The sequence below is a fragment of the Vicugna pacos genome, chromosome 11, assembly GCF_048564905.1.
Source record: "Vicugna pacos chromosome 11, VicPac4, whole genome shotgun sequence".
Lineage (NCBI taxonomy): Eukaryota > Metazoa > Chordata > Mammalia > Artiodactyla > Camelidae > Vicugna > Vicugna pacos.
The window spans coordinates 57,512,925-57,536,667 of record NC_132997.1 but is presented as its reverse complement, the minus strand read 5'-3'; the positions used below and the strand labels follow the sequence as shown (position 1 = coordinate 57,536,667).

Here is a 23,743-nt window from a genome sequence, read left to right as displayed (position 1 = left end):
AAATTGTAGAATAGATAAACAAGATTACACTGTATAGCACAGAGAAATATACACAAAATGTTATGATAAATCACGAGAAAAAAATGTGACAATGAGTGTGTATATGTCCATGAATGACTGAAAAATTGTGCTGAACACTGGAATCTGACACATTGTAAAATGATTATAAATCAATAAAAAAGGTTAAAAAAAATAAAAATAAAACGACAGAAGGTGAGCAATTCTGCAATAGGGAATCAAGTTAAGGTTCAGGGCCTGAAAGACTTTCAGATATGTCACTAAGACTGAAGAGAATCTAAAAGAAAACAATTTCTTTATTTTAAATAGTATGTAAAAAAATCAGTTCCCAGAATGTTGTAAGTCCTAAAATTTACACTGAGTCCTCTCCCAGTTCCCCAAAACTAGGTGTTTATTTCTACCTACTTTTCCTTCATCATGAGATTTAGCAGATCTAAGGATCTGTCCCCAGCAAAACCACTCCACACTTTGGGTGTCCCCTAAAAGCCCAGATTACCAGGGAAATCACACCAAAAGAAAGTACAAGTTTACCCTACATGTGGGATTTCCTTGTAGGACCTATTGTTTGATGTTGCTAAGTTCAGCTTGGATTTCTTTGAGGAGGGATAAAAACTGAGGGTGAAGGGAAAGGTTAGAATAATTCAAACAGAACCAATGAGTTACTAATGAGCTTAATGAGTTTTTGGAGTTCCCTGGAATTGCGGTTCCTGAAATGAATTTCCTCAGACAGTAAACAGATGACTCACTAACTCTGGCCATCGAAGCAGGCTGAATCATTTGAAGTCAGCTGAATAACCTGTTTTCAACTCTGTTTTATAAGAATTGGGGCTGGTTGATATTTCTGTCTCTTTGATTGTGAATATTAAGCATTTAAATATATGGAGAATATGATGTTGTTCTTAGGAAAAATCACGCAAATTGCTTATGCACAGATGGACTGCATTAGTAAAAGAAGTTAGTAACTTTTTAGTTCCTGATGATTAAAAAAAAAACTGCTCTGTACACCTGCCTCTGGATTCTTTAGATAAACCAAGTGATACTTAATGAAAATTAAGATATAGATTTAAAAGACTGACAGCTGACTCCAAAGAGCTATAAAACTGGTTCAGAGAATGTTATTTGCAGGATTTACTTTCAAAGTCTGAATGTTAATCTGGACTCCACACACATTATGAGTGGAGAGTTTTTGAAAAAAAGATGTTTCACAACAAGGGAATATTGAAAGAAGTCAGCGAACATTTTCATTGGAAGTACTGAGGAAGTATTTTTGGGTGCTCAGCTCTCTTGCTGCATGTGTTTGAATAGTTTATTTTAGGAGGATGAGATTCAGTGCAGGCAGGTTGGTGTAAGAGAAAGAATCCAGGTCAAGGAACATGAAGATTCTTGAGCCATGTGACCCAGATGAACATCCAGGCCTTTCTGAGTCTTGATTTCTTCATCTGATAAATGAAAGGGTGTGTTAGATTGCCGTTTCTCAAACTTGCTTGAACATGAAGATCACCTGGGGCACATTTTAAAACTACAAGTATTCCCCCTCGCCTTACCCAAGACTACTGAATCCGAATCAGCAGGGTGAGGCCTGAGAATTAACTTTTTAACCAGCACCTTGGGGGATTCTTATGGTCAGACAAGTTTGGGAAACACTATATTAGATGATCAGTAAGATATATTTCAGCTTTAAGATTGTTCATATAATCTTTCAAAACACCAACCCCCTTTTTTTCCCTCCCTCAAAACTGGGAAGACAAGAATCAAATGTAAAACAAATCAAGGTAGGTTGTAGGTAGAGAGGTATTTGTGGGGCTGGTCTGCCACTAAATTATAATGCTTATGAAGACGTCTTGGGTACACTCAACCTTAGATACTCACAGCCTGCTCTAAATTAATGCCTCCCCTCAGGAAGAGCCTGATTAATTCGTTCACCCCAGAGTTTAAATAGCTCAACAGCCTCCGTGAATTTTCCTTCTGATACATTAACAAGATCTGGAGCCAATGGAGTGGAGACATCAAGAATGTCAGCAAGCAGCTGACATCAGCAAGATATCAGAATGTCACTGAAATCAGGCAATGAGCTTACCTACTCAGAAAACTGTACTGACTTGGTCCCACATGAAGCAGGAGAATCTGCATCAGTTCACGGACAGTGGAATAGGACATTAACCACCCAAACAAGGAAGTTTACTAGAAATCAGAACAAAATGAGAATTTTCCATTGCAGAGCACATACTCCAGATAGCCTCCTTGAGCAGTTTTAGTCTCTTTTCATAAACCCATCTGCTAACAAGAGACACTGGAACAAACTTGCTTAGAAGAGTAGAAATTCATAAATTATAAATTCATTCCTTCATATGCTCAGCATTATTTATTGAGGAAATTCATTTATTCATGTATTCCACATTACTTACTGAGTCCTCTCGTGCACCAGGCACTGTTCTAGGTCCTCGTAGTACAGCAGTGAACAAGATAGGTTCCCATGTGTATTCCAGATGTCCCAGAACTTGTAGAAGGTGAAGGGGATCAGAATGCGCTACCCCCAAAATATGCCACTTGGCCATAAAGATTATTTTGTGCTGAATTAAGAAACAGCAGATACAGGTAAAAACTCTCTATCCGTCCGCATCTGTCTAAAATTCTCTTTGTGATGTCCCCTCTCCCTTCTCCAGTACCAGGAGCAGAAAAACAGCCTTTATCACCTGAGGTGGAGACAGTGCCAAGATGAACCTGTACAAACAAACCTTACTAAAATAATCTTTATCTTCATTCGTTTCCCCATATATCTACCTTCTCACAATTTACTGCTCCTAAATATCTAAACTCCCTCTCCTTTATTTTGTCACCGTTCCACAAATTTATTGCTTTGTTAAAATGGTATCTAAGCCCCTGAATCTAACTGCTTCTTTGGGATTTTTACTTCATTTTTCGATGACCTCCCACTTGTATATGAAATAAACCTTTTTTTCTTGTTAATCTGTCTTATGTCAGTTTAGTTTTCAGGACCCTCCAACAGAATCTAAGAGGGTAGAGGAAGAGTTTATCCCCTCCTACAAAGAGGACATAGGCAATAAACAAGCGAACAAATAAATAAGACAATTTCAGAGTATGGGAAGAGGTGTGATGGGAACACGATAGATTAATGGTCTTAAAGAGTGATTGGAGGGGTGAAGTATGGAGCCTACTCTACAGGCCTTACTAAGGAGATTTGGGAAGGACAATTAGACATGACTTTTCTCATCCTGAGATGAGTATGTGTCTCTGTCTGGAGAGGACAAAGGACTTACTGAGAGAATGGTAAGACTAGAGCCCAGGTCTCCCAGTGTTTGGAGATAATTTTTTCCTAATAAACTTAATCTTCTGAGTGATACTCCCAATGTACAGGTTTCATTTTTGCCTCACAGATGCCTTAGGTATATTTCTCTGAGTCCTTTTATACTTGTTGGTTGCTGGGGTTTAAGTGCTGAAATAGGCTTAGGGATCTGGAGCCATGTAAGGCTCTCCATCCTAAGTGCTGAGGAATCTCAGCCCATTTTCAAAAGATTAAGGGACAACAGTGAGCCAGTAATACTGAGGTGCTGTAGACTTTTAACCTCATCTGACAAAGGTATGGGGAAAGGGTTTGTTTTCAGTCAAGGAAAATCTGGAATGGTTTGATCCCCAGAAATGAAATCAGTCCCAATTCTCATCCATTCTCTTAACTAGGATGAATGTTTTTTTGTTTGATTGATTGATTGATTGATTTATACCACGGATCTTCACAGCCACATTTGCATCCAGATTCCTGGCAATACCTGAATCCTTCCACAGCAAGAAAACAAAGAAACTCATTTCTTTTAAAACATATTGACTCAGTCTACTCTGTCCTGTTTCCCTTAAGCTGAATAGATGAATGGTATGCTGAAATATGATGCTGTTTTTTGAAATATTTAGCAAAAGATCAGTTGTATCAAAATGATTTTCGCAGCATTAGTACAGGACAAGCTACTTATTCTAACAGTCCTATGGCATCTTGTGCTTCTTTTTCCTTGATACTTGGAAGGTGGGACATTACATCTGAAGTTCCTGGGTATTACTGCCTCTTTAGTGATTGGTTACACTATGGAATAGAATATAGTGTAATACTTCAAGACTGTAACTTTCCTTTCTTTATCAGCCTAACTGATGCACTAGTCTGAACATCTTTGAGGCTCACATACATACATATAAAGAAGCCATCGCCATCTGGTGTATCAGAGAAGATACTACAATTAGCATGTTCCCAGCAACTCCACCAGGCAAGTAGCCAATTTTCCAAACCCTGGGGATTTTCTTCTGGACAGAAGGGGAAGTTCCAATAGCCACACAAATCTAGTAGAACAAAAAATTAGTTAACTGATACTAAAGTAACTAAAATCATTAATTAAATTATCATTCCTTTGGTAATTTAAAAGAAGCCACAGGGTGCTATTCTTTGTATTTGGGGGGAGGGGAGAAAAACAACCGGCAACAAAATAAGTAATAATTGAGATTTGGTTAAATAAGAAAATTCTATAATATGTTCAGGTTATTAATAATAGCACATAAAATGTAATGTTAAGAAGAATAATTTTGATGCCCTACAAGACTTTAGCCATTAATTAGGTTCACTGCTTCTTAAGACAGAACAATTTTCATCAGTTTTTAGTCAGTAGGAGATAAATATTTACTGAAGCCTTTTGAATCCTGCCCAGCAGCCTACATGACCAACATCACTACGCTTACTAAGCTGCTACTTGTTGAGTAGTACCAATTAACTAAAAAAGTCATTGCTTCAAAAAATAGCTAATTGGAATCCAGTAAAATCTAGTCCTACAGTTCATCACCTTGTGCCAGGAATTTAATATATTTGAGTAGGTTTATTCGTAAAATGGTGATAATAGTAGTGTCTATTTCATAGATTGGTTAGAAAGGTTATGTGCCAAGTTCAATGCATGGCATATAATTGAAGCTTGAAAAAATGACGCTAGTACTACACACAAACACACACCAAACATTTCAAACAAGTCCTATAAGCAGATGATTTTCTCACTTTAAACTCTCTCATAAACTTTCTCTAGCTAAGAGGGAGAGTCAGATATCAAACTGAAATGCATGTATGAAAAATGTGTTCTCTGTTCTCTTAATGCTTTCAGAATTAGAGATTATTTTGGATGGTTTATTTTCAAAATGCCTTCCTCGGTCTATACCCATAGATACAAACGTAGGTGTCCATGGGTGTTTTGGAGGCTAGGATTGGGTGGAGGCAGGGCAATACTGAATTCAGTTAAGCAACTGGCTATTTTACAACTAATAATTTGTAAGTAGTGGTTTGGCTTGAATTTAACTTTTTTTTAAACGAGTAGTTTGCTGAAATCCATCTAAAAAAGTTGATCTATATCAAGCTTTAGTGTAACTTCATCATGGTTTTCTTGCTTTCTGAAAGATCTATTCACATCATAGAGTAAATGTCAAATTTTAAATAGGAAATCAATATTTTACTCCAAGAGGGCTTTGAGAATAAATAGCTATTTTAAATCTTTCTTAGGAAAGAATTCTATAAGCAAGTGAAATCATAGAAGCAGACAAGGTTCAAAGGGAATTTTAAGGAAGTTATTTTCAGCTTTAGCTACATTTTCTAGTCAGTTAACAAACAGCCAGATCATTAAGGCAAGGTGTAACTCATAAACCTTTTTCATCCTAAATGTGTGTGTGTGTGTTTGTGTGTGTGTGTGTATGTACACCTGTGTGTGTTATATGTAATTCAGAAGTTGTCAGATGGATAGCAGAAGCACTTTTCTGCAAAAAAAAACCTCTGGCTTTTTTTTTTTTTTTTTTTAAATTAACCAGAAATGTGGAGCCATGATAAGTATATTCTTTACCACTAGGGGGTGACAGCTGATAATGAATCAGCTTTCCTTAATGTGAGACCAACTACTGGCTAGATGCTATAGGTGTTCGAGTAATGTTTCTTTATCGATTGTCTGGTGATGTTTGGTTTGATGCATTTTGTTTGCTGAACACGTTCCACATCCAGTTCATACCTTTTGTCAACACAACATGGACCTGATGGAAGGACAGAAAGTGCTGGATGGCTTTGTAGATTTCAAGTGACTGTAAGGAAAATTAGCTAATAAATAGGAATATTTATTCATTCATGCATTCATTTAATGAATATTGAGAGTTTATAAGCCCCATGACAGGCACTGGAGATACAGTGGTGAACAAAAATATAATGTATCTGTCCTCGTGGAGGTTTTATTGTAGGGGAAAGAAGACAAAAACTAGGTAAATGAAGACATCCATAAGATGATTGTGAGCCTTAATAGGACAGATTAAAGGCAAGAAATGTGAGGGTGAGATATAGACTAACTGGAGTTAGAGAAGAGATACTACATTAGATCCAGTATGACTTTATTTAAGGCTTTGCTATTGTGCACCTAACTGGCAGATTTCAGAGACACTTCATGCCCTACTTTGGTTATTTTTGTCTTGCATGGACTCTGGCAAAATTCTCATAACTCAGCATCTTGGTGCCTTGTAAGCTTGGAATACCACTAATGGCTGATCTCTAGCACTATCAGTACACCTTTCACAGATACTTGGAAAGCTTCGTTAGGAGAGGCCCCGAATGGAAAGAATATGCCTGTCTCTACTCAGAATTGCAGAATGGAAACTTCTGTAACTGACTAACTTGCATCCATTCTGTCTAAATAGTTGGGACACTTCTTGAGAAATATCACACACAAACACATACACACACATACATTTCAAATAAAATATATTATTAATGTAAAGTCATTTAGCATCAATTTGACATTAATATAAATATTGGTAACACTATAACCTTGCTGCTATGGATACTGCACATGTTTTCTAGTCATTACACATTATTTAATGTCATTTTCTACTTAAAAATTTTTTCTTACTTGAAAGACCTTCCCCCTTTATTCTCTATCAATTTACGCCTGCCTCATCTTTCAACTTCTTATGGGTCTGTCTCTGTCACTCTCTCTTTAAATTTCCCTACATGTCATGTGTATGACTTCCTTTCCTTTATTCCAGAAGGACTAATGTAATTGAGCAACTGGCTAAATAATATATCCTTAGGATTTCATAATCGTTTTATGTCTGTTGAAAAAACATGTTGATCTATTCCTTTCCCAGTCTCCTTTGCAGCTAGGACTAAGACATGTGACCTGGTTCTAGCCAATGAGATGTAAAGGGAAGTACATTGGTATCCTATGAGAAAGACATATTCTCCATGTCAGAAGAAAAGCCCCTTTTTCAAGAGGGCAAAATATTTTCTTTGACAACCAACAAGACAAACTATTAGATGATTCACTTGGTCTCAAATGTAAATAAACTGAAAGCAAGAATATGATTTCTTTAAAAATACTTGTGCATTTAGAAATGAAGACAAAACATTCTAAGTCTCCAATCCCTTAAATATTCCTGTCTACCTCTCTGTGACTCTTTTCCTCACGTACTCCTCCCCAGAACCTGGGCATAACTTGATTTGGCACAGGCTCACTGAAGAATGAACTCACTTTCCAGACAGGGATAGAATATGTCTACAGTGAACAAAATGGTAAGCATAGATTCCTCTTTGAAGTGGTACTCTGGCTGTACTCAGCTCTTCAGCCCAAGTGGAAGCCTGAATCATCTCCATGAGAGACACAGCCCCAATTCGTTGTTGTTACAGAGACTTGTGCTTTCCTGCTCTGCTAAAATACAGTTATGATGCATATGATCTACCCTGGCATACCCAGATCAACTGTAGAAGGAGGCACCACCTGGATTCTTTCTGTGCAGGAAGTGAGAAAGCTCTTGCTTGAATAGCTGATGTTGGGGGATCTGTTTTAATAGTGTGTGGTTTCAAGGAAGTGAGAAAGCATCTGTTTGACTGGAGGGAGTGGAGAGGCCTTCTTTAACCAAGTAGTTTGCACAACAAATTGGATGATCTAACCCCACCCTAGCTAAACAAACTTATCTCTCTCCTCTTAACAGAGTCAGGCTAGTTTCTTCCCCTCAGCCCAATATCCCATGCTTCTTACAAGCCTCTATGGTTTTGCCCAAGATCTCTTTTGCTCCAGCTGCAATTCTTTATTCTCTTGTCTTCACCAATAGTAAGGAGAATAATGTTTCCAATTATCATTGAGTAGTAACTATGTGCTTTACATATAGTGTCTCCTTTAATCCTCATAACAACTCCAAGAAGTAGGGACCATAATTATCTCCATTTTACAGCTAAGAAATAGAAAATCAGAGAGGTTAAATTACTTGGCTAAGGTCATACAGTCAGAATGTTGCAGAACTGATATTTATATCCAAGGATATCTGATTCTAAAGTCCATGCTTGGAACTGTCGCACACTCACTGGAATTACTTTTGCTCCTCCAAGTCCATTGTCCATGAAGCCCTCTTTGAGTTTTTACATTGATTATTATCTAAACCACTCATATTGGTACTTTAAATAACAAAAATCATAGACTGTCTGAGAAAAAAGGACTGCAGAGGCCATCTGGATCACCTTTCTTCTTTTACAGACAAGAAAACTGAGACTGAGAGAGAGCCTGCTCTTGTCAGAGATCTTGCAGAACTCAGCACGCACGTAAGGAAAAAAGCTACTGCTTCGGGGGCCCCTTCCTAGAGTTCCTGATTCATAGGTCAAGTACAAGGGCCTGGGATATGTATTTTAAAAACAGCTGCATAGCTGAGTCCAATCATCAGGCAAAGGTGGGAATCACTAATGTTCTGTATCACTTGCTGTTTCATCTGTGTCATCTTAGCTCTCAAACATTACTCTGTGGAGACCTTGTTCTGTACTTCAGTGTTCCTTATGGCGTCTAGCCAGAAAGGAGCTAGACGTATTTTAAGTGCCCAGCAAATACTTGTTCATCAAAATGAAGAAAGTTTTAGATACTGAGTACTTGACTAGGAGGTGGCAGGGAAATGGATTATGGCAATTAGGTCCAAGGCCACATAGAGCAAACGTTCCATTGTGGGAGGCAAAATAGGTGGTAACTGTAGTAAGATTTGGCTGGTTTCATTTGCTTCAGCTCATAATGACTCGAGCCTGGATGGACAAAGATTTCAGATAAAACGTCTCAATTTCTGATTTTCTTTTGTCTTTCTGAGCTGAGTAGACATGTTTAGTAAATGTGATTCCCAGATGCTCAGGACATGTCTTGTTCTGCTATGAAGATATGGAACCCAGCTCTGGTGACACTCTTGCCTTGGAGTGGCAGAGCCGTATATGGAAGCACAGTGTACTTTTCACTTTACCGGGGGATCTTTAAATAGCAGGGAACAGCAACTCAAAGCTTTTCAAAGAGCTACTTAAAGTTATTTTTCTCCATGACAACAGCCTGCCAAAAAAGATAGAATTTAAAGAGCTAGGACCCCAAAAAGAAAGAGAAAAGGAAAATTTCCCTGCTAGATTGAATGCTCAGAGATGAACCATAGCCAGTGTGTAAATTCTATACATTGACTCACAACTATAGAACAGACAAGATGAGCAATCAAACTGCATTCTTTAATTATCTGTGTGCAAAATAAGAAGGCTATTTAAGGTGTTCACCTGGTAGTAAATGGGGGTGGGGTGAGATACTCACAGGCATATAACACAAGTGCTGGTGCTGAAATTATGGATACCTTTTCTTGTTTGTTACACTTAGAGATTTGGGGGATTGATTTTGTTTTGGGTGTCTAAAGATCAACTTCTAAATAATCCTCTTGGCTTTCCTGTACCATAACCTTGCAAAAACACCTTTTTCTCTGCCTCATGAAATCTGACTCCCAGAACAAGCAGTAATGGATTCAACTCCTGATTCCTTCTTTTTTCATCAAATGAAAATGTTCAGATGCTTTCTCAGGGAATTTCCACATTGCTGTTGTTGTTTAAAATTAAGACTTAATTTTTTAAAGCAGATTTAAGTTGACAAAATGAGGGAAAGGTATAGAGATTTCCCATATACTCCCTGTCCTCCCCACATGCCTCCCCATTATGAAAATCTTCCACCAGAGTGGTGTATACAGTGCAATTAATGAACCTACACTGCCACATTGCAATCACCTAAGGTCCACAGTTTATACTATGGTTCTCTCTTGGTGTTGTACATGCTATGGGGTTGCACAAATGTATAAGGACACGTATCCATCATTATGGTGTCATACACAGTATTTTCACTGCCCCAAAAATCCTCTGTGCTCGACCTATTCATCCTTTCCCCAGCCTCTCAACGCCTGGCAATCACTGATCTTTCTACTGTCTCCATAGTTTTGCTTTTTCCAGGAAGTAATATAGCTGGAATCACATAGCATGTGATTGGATTCTATCACTTAGTAATATATATTTAAGGTTCTTCCATGTCTTCATGGCTTGATAGCTTATTTTTCTTTTAGTGTTGAATAATATTCCATTGTTTGGATGTATCACAATTTATTTTTCTATTCACTTACTGAAGGAAATCTTGATTGTTTCTAGGTTTTGGCAACTATGAATAAAGCTGCAAAAATCATGTGCATCCATGTATGGACGTAGATTGTTAACTCCTTTGGGTAAATACCAAGAAGTATGATTGCTGGATCTGCTGGATCATATGGTAAGAGTATGTTCAATTTTGTAAGAAACTCAAACTGTCTTCCAAAGTGGCTGTACTGTTCTGAGTTGCCATTTGCAATGACTGGGGGTTCCTTTTGCTCCACATCCTTGCCAGCATTTGGTGTTGTCAGTGTTGTGTATTTTGGCTACTGTAATAGGTGTGTAGTGGTACCTCATTCTTGTTTTAACTTCCATTTTCCTGATAACATATGATGTGGAGCATCTTTTCATGTACTTATTTGCATCTGGATAGCTCTTTTGGTGAAGGGTCTGTTAAGGCCTTTTGGTCCATTTTTTTAATTGGATTATTTGTTTTCTTATTGTTGAGTCACACTAAGTTTTTATTTCTCTGTTCTCAGAGGACACCTCTATCCCCCAGTTTGGAGGGATTTATAAGATTCACCTTCTATTCCTAAGTGCCCCCCAAAATAAGGATAGACTTGCCCTGATAGCCTTCTTACTCACTACCTCCAACCAAGTCCCAGACCAACTCAGCAGCATTAGCTCTAGAACTGATCAGTCCCAAAAGTAGAACAGACTCATTTCCTAACTGATACAGGAGTACCCTCTACAGTGTTCCCTACAAGTGCTCACCTGAACTTTATCAGTTATAGGACTCTCTCTAGCTTGACAGTGGCAAGTCTCACCTGACCAGTGCCAGGGATTACCATTCATTTAACAAATATTACTGGCTGCATTTTATATGTCAAGCTCTGAGCTAGGCACTGGAACAATGAGTCAATCAGACAATTATCAACTTCCTCTTTGTAGGGTAAAAGTGGTTTTCCTATAACGACTGACTCTAATTCTGCCCGTTGAAACCATATAATTAGCCAGTCCATTCCTTCAGAAATTTGACAAGACAATCAGATCTCTCAAAGTCCACTGTTATTCTGGTCACCCCCTCCTGCGGACATGCTCACAGTGGTCAATGACCCTTCCAAAGGAGACTGCTCACACTTTACTTCCTGTACTCTTCTGAAGCCTGTGTTGGATGCTCAGGGTTTCTTACAGTTGCCTAAATCTGTGGGGTTACATTGTTTGACATATGTGTATGTCCCTTGGGGAGAAGGAGTTAAAAACATTAACTTCAACCTGGGGAGTTGTTTTTCTTCTCCTGCTCTTTAACCAGAAAAATAGATGCTATTGTAAGCTTTGAAAGCTGAAATGCTAGCTTTTAAACAACTTAGAAATAATAGAGTTCAAGATTTCAGGAGGAAACTAGGCTCCATAAAAATTCTGTGATAGGGACCCCTACATTGCCCTTTTAGTTGGTAAATTGAGAATAAATGGTAACCAGAAAGTAATCGCCTCTAACTGCATTTCACTGAGAATAATATCCTTCTGTCTAGTAAATGTTAACTTAACAAAAAAATTAAGCCAAGTTTATCTACTGTGACAATGGCTCCCCTTCCCCCAGGTACAGCTTGAGTTTGAGGGAGGGGGCACATGCATCTGGCACCAGGCTGTTACACCAAAGCACACTCCCTGCCACTCCTGACAAGGGCTTGCGGCTGACGTTACCAAGGATAAGGCAAGCTCTCTGCTCTAAGAATTCGCTTTTTTTAGGGCTGAAAGCATCAGACTAACTCCAGGAAGAGCTGACCATTTCTCTTACTTCAGATTTCAGAAAGAATGATTTGTTCTCCTGGCTGATTGTTCTCTGCTCCCATTTTCTACCTTGTTCTGCTGCCCAAATGTGTTCTCTGCCTTGTCTGTCCTGCTCTTGGTCCCAGGAGGCTGGCCTCTGCAGGTGTACCTCCTGGCTTGCCAGTGGGCTTCCAGTTCCATTTGGCCACAGAGAGGCCCAGGTGGGAGAGTAGGAAGGAAGCGAGATCATGTATAAGCTGTATAACTGTCTCTGGAAGTAGTTGTGCCCAATGACTCCAAATTGCAGCTCCTGCTGAGCAGCCCCTAATCTAGGGTTCCAGCTCTTACTAGGCTCTGGGAACTCTACGTGCTTCCCCGGGCCTTGTATCTTAGCTTTGGTAATGGCCTCCTATCACTGAATCTCTTGGTGCCCCAACCACCCTAACTTTTCCTTAACTCTGCCTTCACCTCTGCCTTATCGTTGCATCCTCTTCATTCAAATCATCTGGAATAAATTATTTCCTACCTGGGCCCTGAGAGATAAACCTCTGTTCAGGTATCTTCTGTAGGTCATGGAGCATCATGCCATCAGCACCAGGGAAGTCTTCTTACCTCCTTCAGGCAGGTGCAGTCCCAGTCCCAGAACCAAAGGTTAGGCAATCTCAACCTGGTAGCCCCACTTTGAAAAGATACATATTCCTGAATCCCACCTATTATATGAGACTCTCCTGGAGTGGGGACCTGTAATTTTTACTTTTAAAAAAGATCCATGGAACAAGAATGGCAAAACAGTGATAATCATTCAAGCTGGGTGATGGGTGCATGGGGCTTGTTATGCCATTTTCTGTATTTCTGTGTATGTTTGAAATTTTTCATTATAAAAAGTAATTAGATATGTAAGGTTCTTAGTTGAGAACTACTGATTCAAAGTAGAGGTGTGAAATTTGTTTTGCTAATCTCATTATTCCCTGTCTCCATTGGCCTCTGTCATGCCACGGTACCATCTCTATCTGTGTAAACAGTTGGGATCAGACAAAGAGATCCAGCACCTTCCATTTACTGTAGTCCTAGGTACCAGAGACCCAGTCCCTACCTCACAAATTCCTTTACAGATAGAGGTGGAGCATATTTGGCCAAATCCCTTGGTCCTTCTTAAATAGTTCTGACTTACACAGGCAATAATATGTGACCTTTAGCCAGATTCTATCAGTATGGAATTGAAAAACACAAGTCACTACACTCTAGTTGGCTCTTTTCTCTGTTCCTTCTTTACGAGAATTTCTTCAGGAGCCCCACATTTCTACTTGTCTTGTAGTAGAAAAGGACCCAGAATTTTGAGTAACAAATTCACGTTTTCAGTCTTTGTTCCTGTGTGAGCTTGGCCAAGACACTTACCTTTTCAATTTCTTTGATTTCTTAAATTTCATAGCATAGTAGTTAAAAGCATGTCTCTGGATTTGAATCATATCTCTGCCACTTCCTGGCCATGTGTCTTGGGGCAAGTTGCTTAACTTCTATATGCCTCAACTTTTTCATCTGCAGAATGGAAATATTAATAGAAACAACATCACTGGGTTGTTGGGGAGATTAAAAGCACTACCATACGAAAAGTAGCATGGTGCCTGGTGCATAATAAGTTCTAAGTAAGTGCTAGCTGATGCTGAATCATTATTGTTACTTATATTTATAACTTTAGAGGACTAGGAAGGAGGAAGCATAGCAACAGTTTCAATTGAAGAGCTTCCAGGGATTTTAAAAGTCAATAAAATTTGAGAACCACTGCTTGTAGATGTTGTAGAAATTAATGATTATAAAAATCTGGGGTTAAAAAAAGATCCATTCAAACAAGCCAGTGCGGCTGACTCCCTAGTTCCTTGTCATTCTGCATGGTTCTGGGCTTCAGTACCAGCCTGGGTGGAAGGCCTGGCTGGATCTGGAACTGTGCTTTCCCTGCTCTGGCCTGGACTGACACAGCAGCCCAAGTTACAGGGCTTGATGTGTGGGAGGTGGTAGTGAAGGGAAGAGCAGAAGAGAATCAAGGATGCTCCTAAATCAAATAGAAAAGCCAAAACGCCTAGATGGCCTTGGCTCATGTATGTCCATTCTTAGCCAACTTGAGGACACAAGGCTTCATTTAGTAAACCTGACCTCATGTTCCTGTCAATTAAAAACTATGCAAATGTGTTTTGAATTTTCTAGGCAAGGGTGTATTACCTCCGAATGCTGACTATTAAGATTCCTGATAAAATCCAATCTCCAAAAGTTGGAGAGCAAGAGACAGTCAGAGAGAAAGAAATGTGGGCCTTTTAATAATTTAGCACAAAAAACATGGTGAGCATAATTATATCCTAAAGAACAACTCCTTGAGTCCTTCCTTGACTGGGAGGAAAAGAGTGGACCTTCTTTTCCTCACACCTAACCTAATGTAACCTAACCTAACCTAGCCAACAACACCTGTAGACTCCAGCTTAAGAACTGGGATCTACAACACTGTGTTTCAGTGCTTTTTTTTTTTTTAAAAGTAGATCTGGGTCAGATGAGAGCCAGATGCTGAATGACATAAAGTGATTCATTTTGAAGCCAATGTCTAACAAACTATTGAAAGCTAGCCTTTCTTAGACAAGTATGTCTTCACTCTGAAATACTGGCCACTTACACTCTTTGGCATATTCTGTGAATTCTTCCCACTTCTTGTGGCATGTATTTAAAAGTCACTAGCTAAGAAAAAACAGATCTTTTACTGCTAGTTTTGATTTGTGAATGGGAAGGAGACACACAGTCATGGTGCAATGACTCAATTATAACCCATCACCTGCCCCATTGTTCTGAAGACCGTTAGGGAGTCAAATTAGGGTGGCTGCCTGCTTTGCGATGTGCCCTGGTAGTCATGTCTGTGCCATATCCCTTTGTTTGAGGGAAATTATTATTTTTTTTTTTTTAGCAAGTTCTCATCTTTCACTCCCTGCTCTATCACGTGTCTTGGACAGAAGCTGTGAGACAATACCTTGCTGGCCACAGTGCATGGTTTAACAGTAGGCAACAGAGCTAAACTGAGCGGTCAGTGCCTCACACCTCATTTTGGGTCAGGGCTAGGAGGGGACTCAAACTGGTCTCACCAGAGTCCTTCCTCAGGATTTATTCCCTTTGCTGTCAGCACTTTATTATGAAAATTCTCAAACATACAACAAAGCTCTAAGAATTATAGAGTGAACATCCAGCACTTAAACTGTACCATTAACCATTAACATTTTACTACATTTGATTTATCATCTATCTAGCTAGCTAGCTATCCCTCTATTCAGCTATTAATTTAAATTATGTTTGGTGCATTTCAAAGCAGGTTGCAGACATTAGTACACTTCTCTGTAAGAATGTATTCATTAAATGGGGTTCAGTATTTGTTTACAGTATTTTTGAAATAAAAATCATATACAATGAAATGTGTATTTGCAGAGTTATAACAAATGTATACACTCAGAATATATTTTATCAGAAGTAAAGAGAAAGTTTCTTTCCCCTTTGGAAAGTGAGGCTCAAAGATGTGAGTCCAGAGGGGGTCACTTGTGACTCCAGCTTTAAATTCTGAAAGCCAGCTGGGGGAAGTGGACAAACCAATATGGAGGCAGAACTAAGAGATAAAAATAATTATGAAAGTATTGTAGTCATTTCTGCCTTTTTTTTTTTGCAGTTGGTTACATGAGCCTATAAATTCTCATATTTGCCTAAACTATTTTGAGGTGTTTTTCTTTTACTTGCATCTAGTCCTGACTTGTGTGTGTGTGTGTGTGTGTGTGTGTGTGTGTGTGTGTGTGTACAGTCCCCTTTAATTTCAAGTAAGGTATTATGTGTCTATTACAAGTATCAGGACCAAGTTGGAAGAGGTTAAGAAAGTAAATGTTTCCTTACAAATCTAAGAGAGTGGATCTAGCAAATTGAAAGCATTAGCTTTTTCAATGTTCTAGCTGTGAATCCATCCTATGTGGGAATAAGGGACAGTTTCGCACAGGCACTGGTGACTTTATTCAAAGCAGAATCACTAACAAAATAAAAGCATTACATGATAACCCTAATATTAAAAATATAGTCACTGATATTAGAAGCAGGGCCCTACTGGACTTGCTAATTATTCTTTCTAACTTTGAACACTAGCCAGTTTTTTGTGGCTTTAGCTAAATAATTACAGAAACAGAGGCAGTGTGTTTTCACTGTTAAGAGGTGAAATAGGTTGCAAAATGCCAAAATGCATTCAATCTGGAAGATGTTGAGTCCATGTGTGAGAGAAGGGAAAAGAGAGGAAGACTCTCAATCATCCGAGGGGGAGTAAAGGAAGTATTTTATTGCCCAAGAGAAATTTCTTTTTGGGTTTTTTTTTTTTGGTTCTTACATATGATACTATTTATCAGTTGTCTTATTTTGGTATTCTATGCTCAGAATTGATTTCTTTTTGTCTCAAACCAAAGTAAGAAGTTTCCCCTGGGTGATTTCTAAAAAAGTTAGAATAGCGGTTACTTTGAGGGGAAGGGAAGGGCTTGTGAAAAGAAGGGAACCCATGGAGGGTTCAGTGTATTCTGTACTTTTCTGTATCATTGGAATATTCCATAACTTAAAAAATTTACTCCTTAACCTCCAACATCTCTTTGAGAGGACAGAATTTTTATATAGGCTTCCATTTCTGAGGCCTGCTGAAAGTGACAGTAGGTGATAGTCGTCCCCAAGTTATCAGTGGTACCTTCTTCCTTTGCACTGTCCCCTCAAATTAGTTCTTTAATCTCCAGGTCTTCTAGTTCCTCAGCTTTTTTTGTGTGAATCTTAGCCTGATGCATTTTATGCAGAACATCTGACCTTTCCTACACATTTTTACAACCTCATATTGAATTTTATCTGACCAGATCTATGCATCACAAAAGTGAATGGGAATAATTAAAGCAATTATTTGGGAAATTTATGTTAAAACTTTCTTGTTCAGATAATTCAAAGAAAAGCAGAGAAAAGTGCTAGTGGTGATTGTCCTGCTTTACCTAATTATTTCTCCAGTTCCTCATTTTGTTTGGCTACTGAGGTTCTTTTTTCTTTTTAAAGACAATTTTTTTCAGAGCAGTTTTAGGTTCACAGCAAAATTGAGAGGAAGATACAGATACTTCCCATATACTACTTGCCCCCACACATGCACAGCCTGCCCCATTATCAACATCACTCACCAGAGTGGTACATTTATTGCCAAGGATGAACTTACACTGACACATCATAATCACCCAAAGTCCATAGTTTACATTATGGTTCACTTTTGGTGGTGTACATGCTGTGGGTTTGGATAAATGTCTAATGATATGTGTCCATTATTACGGTATCCATAACAGAATATTTTCACTGCCTTAAAAATTCTCTGTGCTCCATCTATTCCTTCCTCCCTCCACACCCTCCCCAACCCCTGGCAACCACTGATCTTTTTACTGTCTCCATAGTTTTGCCTTTTCCGGAATGTCACATAGTCGGACTCACACACTATGTAGCCTTTTTATATTGGTTTCTATGACTTAGGTAATATACATTTAAGGTTCCTCCATGTCTTTTCACAGCTTGATAGCTTATTTCTTCCTTAGTGTTGAATAATATTCTGTTGTCTGGATATACCACAGTTTATTTATCTATTCACCTACAAAAGGACATCCTGGTTGCTTTCAAGTTTTGGCAACTATGAATAAAGCTGCTATAAACATCAGTGTGCAGGTTTTCGTGTAGACATTAGTTTTCAACCCCTTTGGATAAGGAGTTGCAATTGCTGGATCTGCTGTATCATATGGTAAGAGTATGTTCAGTTTTGCATAAGAAACTTTCAAACTGTCTTCCAAATTGTTTGTAGCACCCTGCATTGCCATCTGCAATGAATGGCAGTTCCTCTTGCTCCTCGTCCTTGTCAGTATTTGGTGTTGTCAGCATTGTGGCTTTTGGCCATTGTACTAGATGTCTAGTGGTATCTCATTCTTGTTTTAAGTGAGGCTCTTAAAGAGCGTTATGATATAAGCAGGTGACAGCAATAGTTTGATATGTACTGGGCATGTGCAAAGTACTTTACAATATCACCTCTTTTAATCATTCCACAACTCTGTGAAATAAGTACTATTATTGCTCTCAATTAAAAAAAAAGAAGACTGAGGCTTGTGAGGGCACAGTGAATTTGAGACATGGACACGAGACCTGGACAGTTAGTCATACAGGGCCCTGAGGTCAGCTTAGTATTTGGTTTAATGCTTTGAGGTCACTGACTTAAAATTACTAATAGTTTTGTACAAGGGATACTGCATTTTCACTCTGTCCCGGGCCTGGCAAGTTACACCCTGTTGGGTAGAGATGGGAATTTGACCCCAGAGGCTGTGCTGTCTAGTACTGTTCTATTCTGCTGCTTGTTCCTCTTTAAATGAAGCTAGGAAAAGGACAAGGAAACAAAACAACCAAAACAAACAGAAACACCCCAAATGAACAAACAAAAATCTAGTAACAGATGACCACTGACATGGCATACATATATAACTAAAGACAGTAAAAAAAATGATCTGGGAAGAATAATTTAAAAATGTGTGACTTATGCTTAAATCAGTTTCTTGGATATTGTTCTTGGTAATTGAAATTAATATTTGAGACTTATTCTACCTTAGGAAATGCACACACACCCATGACATAAAGTTCATTCTTCAACATTCATCGCATGTCTCAAGGCAAAAGTTTTTTCTGAAACAAACCGCCATTTGGGGGGAACAAGAAGGATAAACTCAGCAAATCTGAGAAAAAGCTGTAGATTTGCTCAGTGTTTTTTCCCAACTGAGGACACTTCTCACTGTCCAGTTTTAATACTGTCCACCTGTAAACTCATCTACCCTTGTGCCAAATGAAGCTTAGATACAGAAAAGCACCCAGAATACAGATTGAGGAAAGCTACATTGTGAGTGTCTCCATCCAGGTGAGATACAGGGAAGGGTATGGCCATTTCTTTTTCCTGTGATCCTTTTATTTCCCGCTTGCTGTGATTTGGGTCTTGAAGCTCTTTTCTCCTCTGACTGCCGTGGAGGCTACATTTTCCATCTTACTGCAATTTTTGCCCTTGTTTTCCTTGTGGTCTCCGTCTGTGCTTGTCTCCTCAATGGAGTTGCTCAATTTGAGTTGCTTGGTAATAGTTTGTCTAAATTAGCCTCAAGGGTCCTCATCGCTTGGCAGCAAGATGAAGCTTGGCTCCTATTTCTCTCTGGTACGACTTATTCAGTGGGGGACAAGGGTGAGGGCTGGTGGCAGCAAAAAGGTGGAAGCTGGTCCAGAGGCCCCAGCCTTCATTCCCCATGACCTGCTGAGGCATTTACCGCCTGACCCTGGAGAGCTTTGAGGCTTAGATGCCTCAGGAGTTTAAAATCTTATTGTTTAGCATTACTTCTTAATCTGAAAATGGAATCACAGGAGAAAGAGCTTTTCTTGCCACGTGGGGGTTTGGCTAGGGTTCATTGGTAGTTACCGACATTCCTGTCTTGCCCCACCCAGCTCAACAATGCCCATCATTGTTTCCTAAAGGGTTTCACCTGCGTCTGCTGAGCACTTGTACAGACAGGTCTGAAGCAGAATCCAGCTGAGGCTTCGGCCTTCTCACAGCTGGAACATAGTTCCCAATGACCAACATTCCAAACTGAAGGATTGTCATGATAAGTAATTGTTCCTTCATTCTGGATTAAGGATGGATTTAAAATAATAAAAATAATACCTACTCGCAGCCCCACCGTTTGTTTATATATTTATACACCTGTCAGGTACGCAGGATACGAACCATTATGATTCCTATTTTGCTAGTGCAGAAACTGAGTTTCAGGGAAGTTGTGATTTGCCCACAATCTAAGATGTCAGCTTAGATTTTTCTATGCCAAGAACAGCATTCTTGCATCATTACTACATCATATTACTTCTACCATGAAACATATTCAGAGTGGAAAGAAGGAAGTTATTTGAGAAAGCTGAGTGTAGCTTTTAAGGTGAAAGTGGGATATTATTGTTGTTGTTGTTGTTGTTGTTGTTGTTGTTGTTGTTATTATTATTATTTAGTGATTTTAGCATGTGGACCTAAATTGTCATCCTATTCAGTAATGGTCAAGTATGGTCTGGGCTAACTGGAGGGTCATCCATGTATCAGAGATCAGGGAACTTGATGGGAAGGAAAAAATGCTGATCCCTTCCCTCCCCTCCCCAGGAAAATTAATCACCCGCAGAATAATGACCTCAAATTTTATGATTAACAGAAGAGCAAATCTTGTTGTCTAGACTTACACTGACCAAGACTGAAAGAATTTTGGAAAGAATTCCTTATTTCTCAAAGTGGAGTACATGGCAGTGTGTCAGGGTCCTTGAAGCTACCTATTAAATTATGGCACCTCTTTCCAGAGCACCAATTCTATTTGAGAAAAAATAGCAAACAAAAAGAACAAACAAACAAAGCATGTTTATTGATTAAAAACAAACATTCTATGGAGAAGAAGGCAGTTTTGGCCTGAATTTTAAAGACAAGACAAACTGAATATCTGCAATGGGCCTCTTTGGGAAAATACATCCCAGGTACTAACCTTAGGGATATATTTTCATTCTCTTATATTTTTGGATGATTTCTGTGAAAAGTCTGAGAAGCACCAGCCATTTTCGGAGAGAAGCTGAAACTAAGAGAAGTTAAATGACTCCTCCATGTTCACAGCAGGACTGGACTCAACGTCCCCTGAATCCTTGTCTATTGTTTTCTCCATTATTCCACAAATGCAGTCCTTATTGTGGAAATGTTTCTAAAACGAGAGTACAATTTCCTGCCTTAGGAAGAGTAGGAGGCAGAAATAATGGCATCTTGGAGAATGTAGACTGTGTGTAATAATGAGCATCATTCTCATTGCCAAAGCTACATGGGACATGGGTTGTGGAGTAGCTTGAGTTGAATGTGAGTAGAACCTCGTAAAGTCCAGTAAGGGGCTCTCCCAACTGTGTTTCCACTGTCATCTTGCTTCTGAGGCTTTGCCTCTTTCTTCTAAAGTAAAAAATAAATTCTGGCTGTTAAGATAACCATGCTCAACCTCATTAAACATCAAGCACTGGGAATTAACACAACAATAAACTGCAACATTTATTTCTTGATATATTAGTCAATATTATTTTTAAATGATGAAAATACTTAGTATTAACAAGGATGAGATGATCTGGTAGAATAACTTGATAATATGTACCAAAAAAATGGATTTTGCACATTTTACCCTTTGACAAAATAATTCTACTTCTAGAAATTTTTCCCCAAGGAAATAAACATGAAAGCATGCAGGGATTGATTTAGTTACAAAGATGTTCATTTCAAGGTTCTTGAGAATGGTGAAAAATTGGAAACAATTTAAATGTTTCATATTTGGGATTTGGTAAAATAAATTATATCTTTACAATACAGAACCACTGTGCTTTGAATTCCCCATAGAAATGTTGCTGTGAATACTAAAAGGCATTCGAGTGAGGGAGTTAAAAGCAGGGATTCTAGAATCTGATTTCTTGGTTTTACAATCTAATTGACTGCTAACTAGCTGTGTGACTTTGAGTTAGTTTCTTAAAATCTCAGTGCCTCAGTTTCTTCATGAAGATAATGATATAGTATTGAACCTTCTTCAAAAGAATATATTAAGTACTCGTCAAATATTAGATATTGTTTGATAAGCAGCTACCAAGAAGGGAAGTGTTATTTTTTTAAAAAACTTATTACTAACTAGAACAAAACAGTTTGTATAGTTTAACAATACATTTCCTTTTAAAAGGTCCTTTTAGAAAGTTTAGACAGGTGGTTCCCAAACTGTGTTCCAAAGCATTCTGGGGCACTGCAGTGAACTAACAGGAGACCCCAAGGATATTTAAAAATTTCAAGAGAAACACAGCAACAGCAACACCTCTGGACACTGTGTGAGCTACTCCTGTTAAGTGGTTTGGGCCTGACTACATAACGAACATAATTTATATTGATTTAAAGTACTAGAAAAAATTACTGAAACACTAAGTGTGTCACAAACCAAGAACATTTGAAAACCTCTAAAGTAGCCTATGGAATTTACTAAGATGTTAAATATTACTGAGAAGTGGGATTTGTGTGCTTTACGTTCTCTGCTTTTGATTTATTTGGACTTTCTAATTCGTCTACTGTGAACCCTTATTGTTTTAGTAAGACAACAAAAGTTATTTTTAAAGTAACTTCTTCCTGAATTTGTGCAACAACCATTTATCAAGCATTATTTGGGGTCAATTTCTGGGCTGGACACAGGAAGGCAAAGATGCCACACCCTCAAGGAGCAAATAATTGAGGGTGACTGGAGAATGTAAACAAGTGATTGCTGTGCAGTAGAACAGACTCTGAGTCACAGGCTGGATCGGGAGCTCTGAACTCTGCTTTGGGAGGCTAGAAACCTTCACAGAAGGCAGGTGTTAGGTGAGTCTTGTAGCATAAAATGGGACTCTTCTAGATGGAAAAGGAGTAGAAGAGTGTTCTTTCTTTCAGCTTGTGGACAGAGACTAAGATGGCTATGGTGGGTGGTAGGAGACTGGAAAGGCAGCCAGATTAGAATGGGAACTCATGCCTTGGACTGAACACTTAACTTGTAAAGGATGGGGAAACACTGACAGGTTTTAAGCAGGGGAGTATTATAAGTGTCGTGCTGTGGAAAGACCACTCTGGCAACACTGTGGAGACCAGACAGGGAGGCTGGAGCAGAGATGGACAGGGGGAGGGGACCAGCCAGGACAGTTTTGTAATAGTCCAGGAAGAGGTCATGAAGCCCCAACTGATTAATGACCAAGATTATATAATATGACCCTGTGGACCAAATCAGCAAAAGCAAACGATCCAGATGTAGCAAATTATTCATCTCAAATATGTTGGTGTCTTTAAAAATAAAAACTTAACTTTTTCTGATGATGAAGACAGTACATGATCAGTGTAAAAATTTGGAAGATGTAGAAATATATAAAGAAGAAAATGAAACCACTTAGACATTCTATGAACTGGAGCTATGTGTATATCCATACATCACACATAAAATACTAAATATGGCACATTTTATATAAATACTGATACATAAATCTCACATATACACCAAGTTTATTTAAAACGTGCATATAGTAAAGTAAAATCTAACTTACAGAAGGACAGAAAATAAAAAATAATTACTGAATGCTTATCAAATGCTAGGCATTCTTGGAAGCAAAAAAATATAATAACTTATTATATATATTAGCTTATTTAATCCTCACAACAACCCTGTGAGATAGGTCTGTGTGTATTTTGCCACTTCCAGGTAAGAGAGTTGAAGTATTAGAAAGATCAGTAACTTGCTCAATGTTCTATAATGTGTAAGTGTCAGAGCTGGGATTTGAACCCAAGAAGTTTATCTCCAGGGCTTGTATCCTTAAACCCCCATGGTACAATTAAAGTGATGTATTTAACTTCTATTTTTAATTAATCGACTTTACATAGTGGCTCTTGACACACTATTACTACGGCGTTGT

At 38.6% G+C, this 23,743-nt stretch overlaps 1 long non-coding RNA gene across 15 annotated transcripts in view; it reads right to left on the bottom strand.

Moving 5' to 3' along the window:
• Nucleotides 1–23,743, bottom strand: part of LOC107034545 (uncharacterized) — a 428,538-nt gene that overhangs the window by 101,757 nt on the left and 303,038 nt on the right. For 14 of the 15 annotated variants that reach the window (XR_012077419.1, XR_012077421.1, XR_012077426.1 and 11 more), the window contains one exon: nucleotides 13,598–13,738. The exons of the other annotated variant lie outside the window; for it this stretch is intronic. This is a non-coding gene — a long non-coding RNA (uncharacterized lncRNA). The remainder of the gene's footprint in view (nucleotides 1–13,597; nucleotides 13,739–23,743) is intronic. 15 annotated transcript variants of the gene reach the window in all.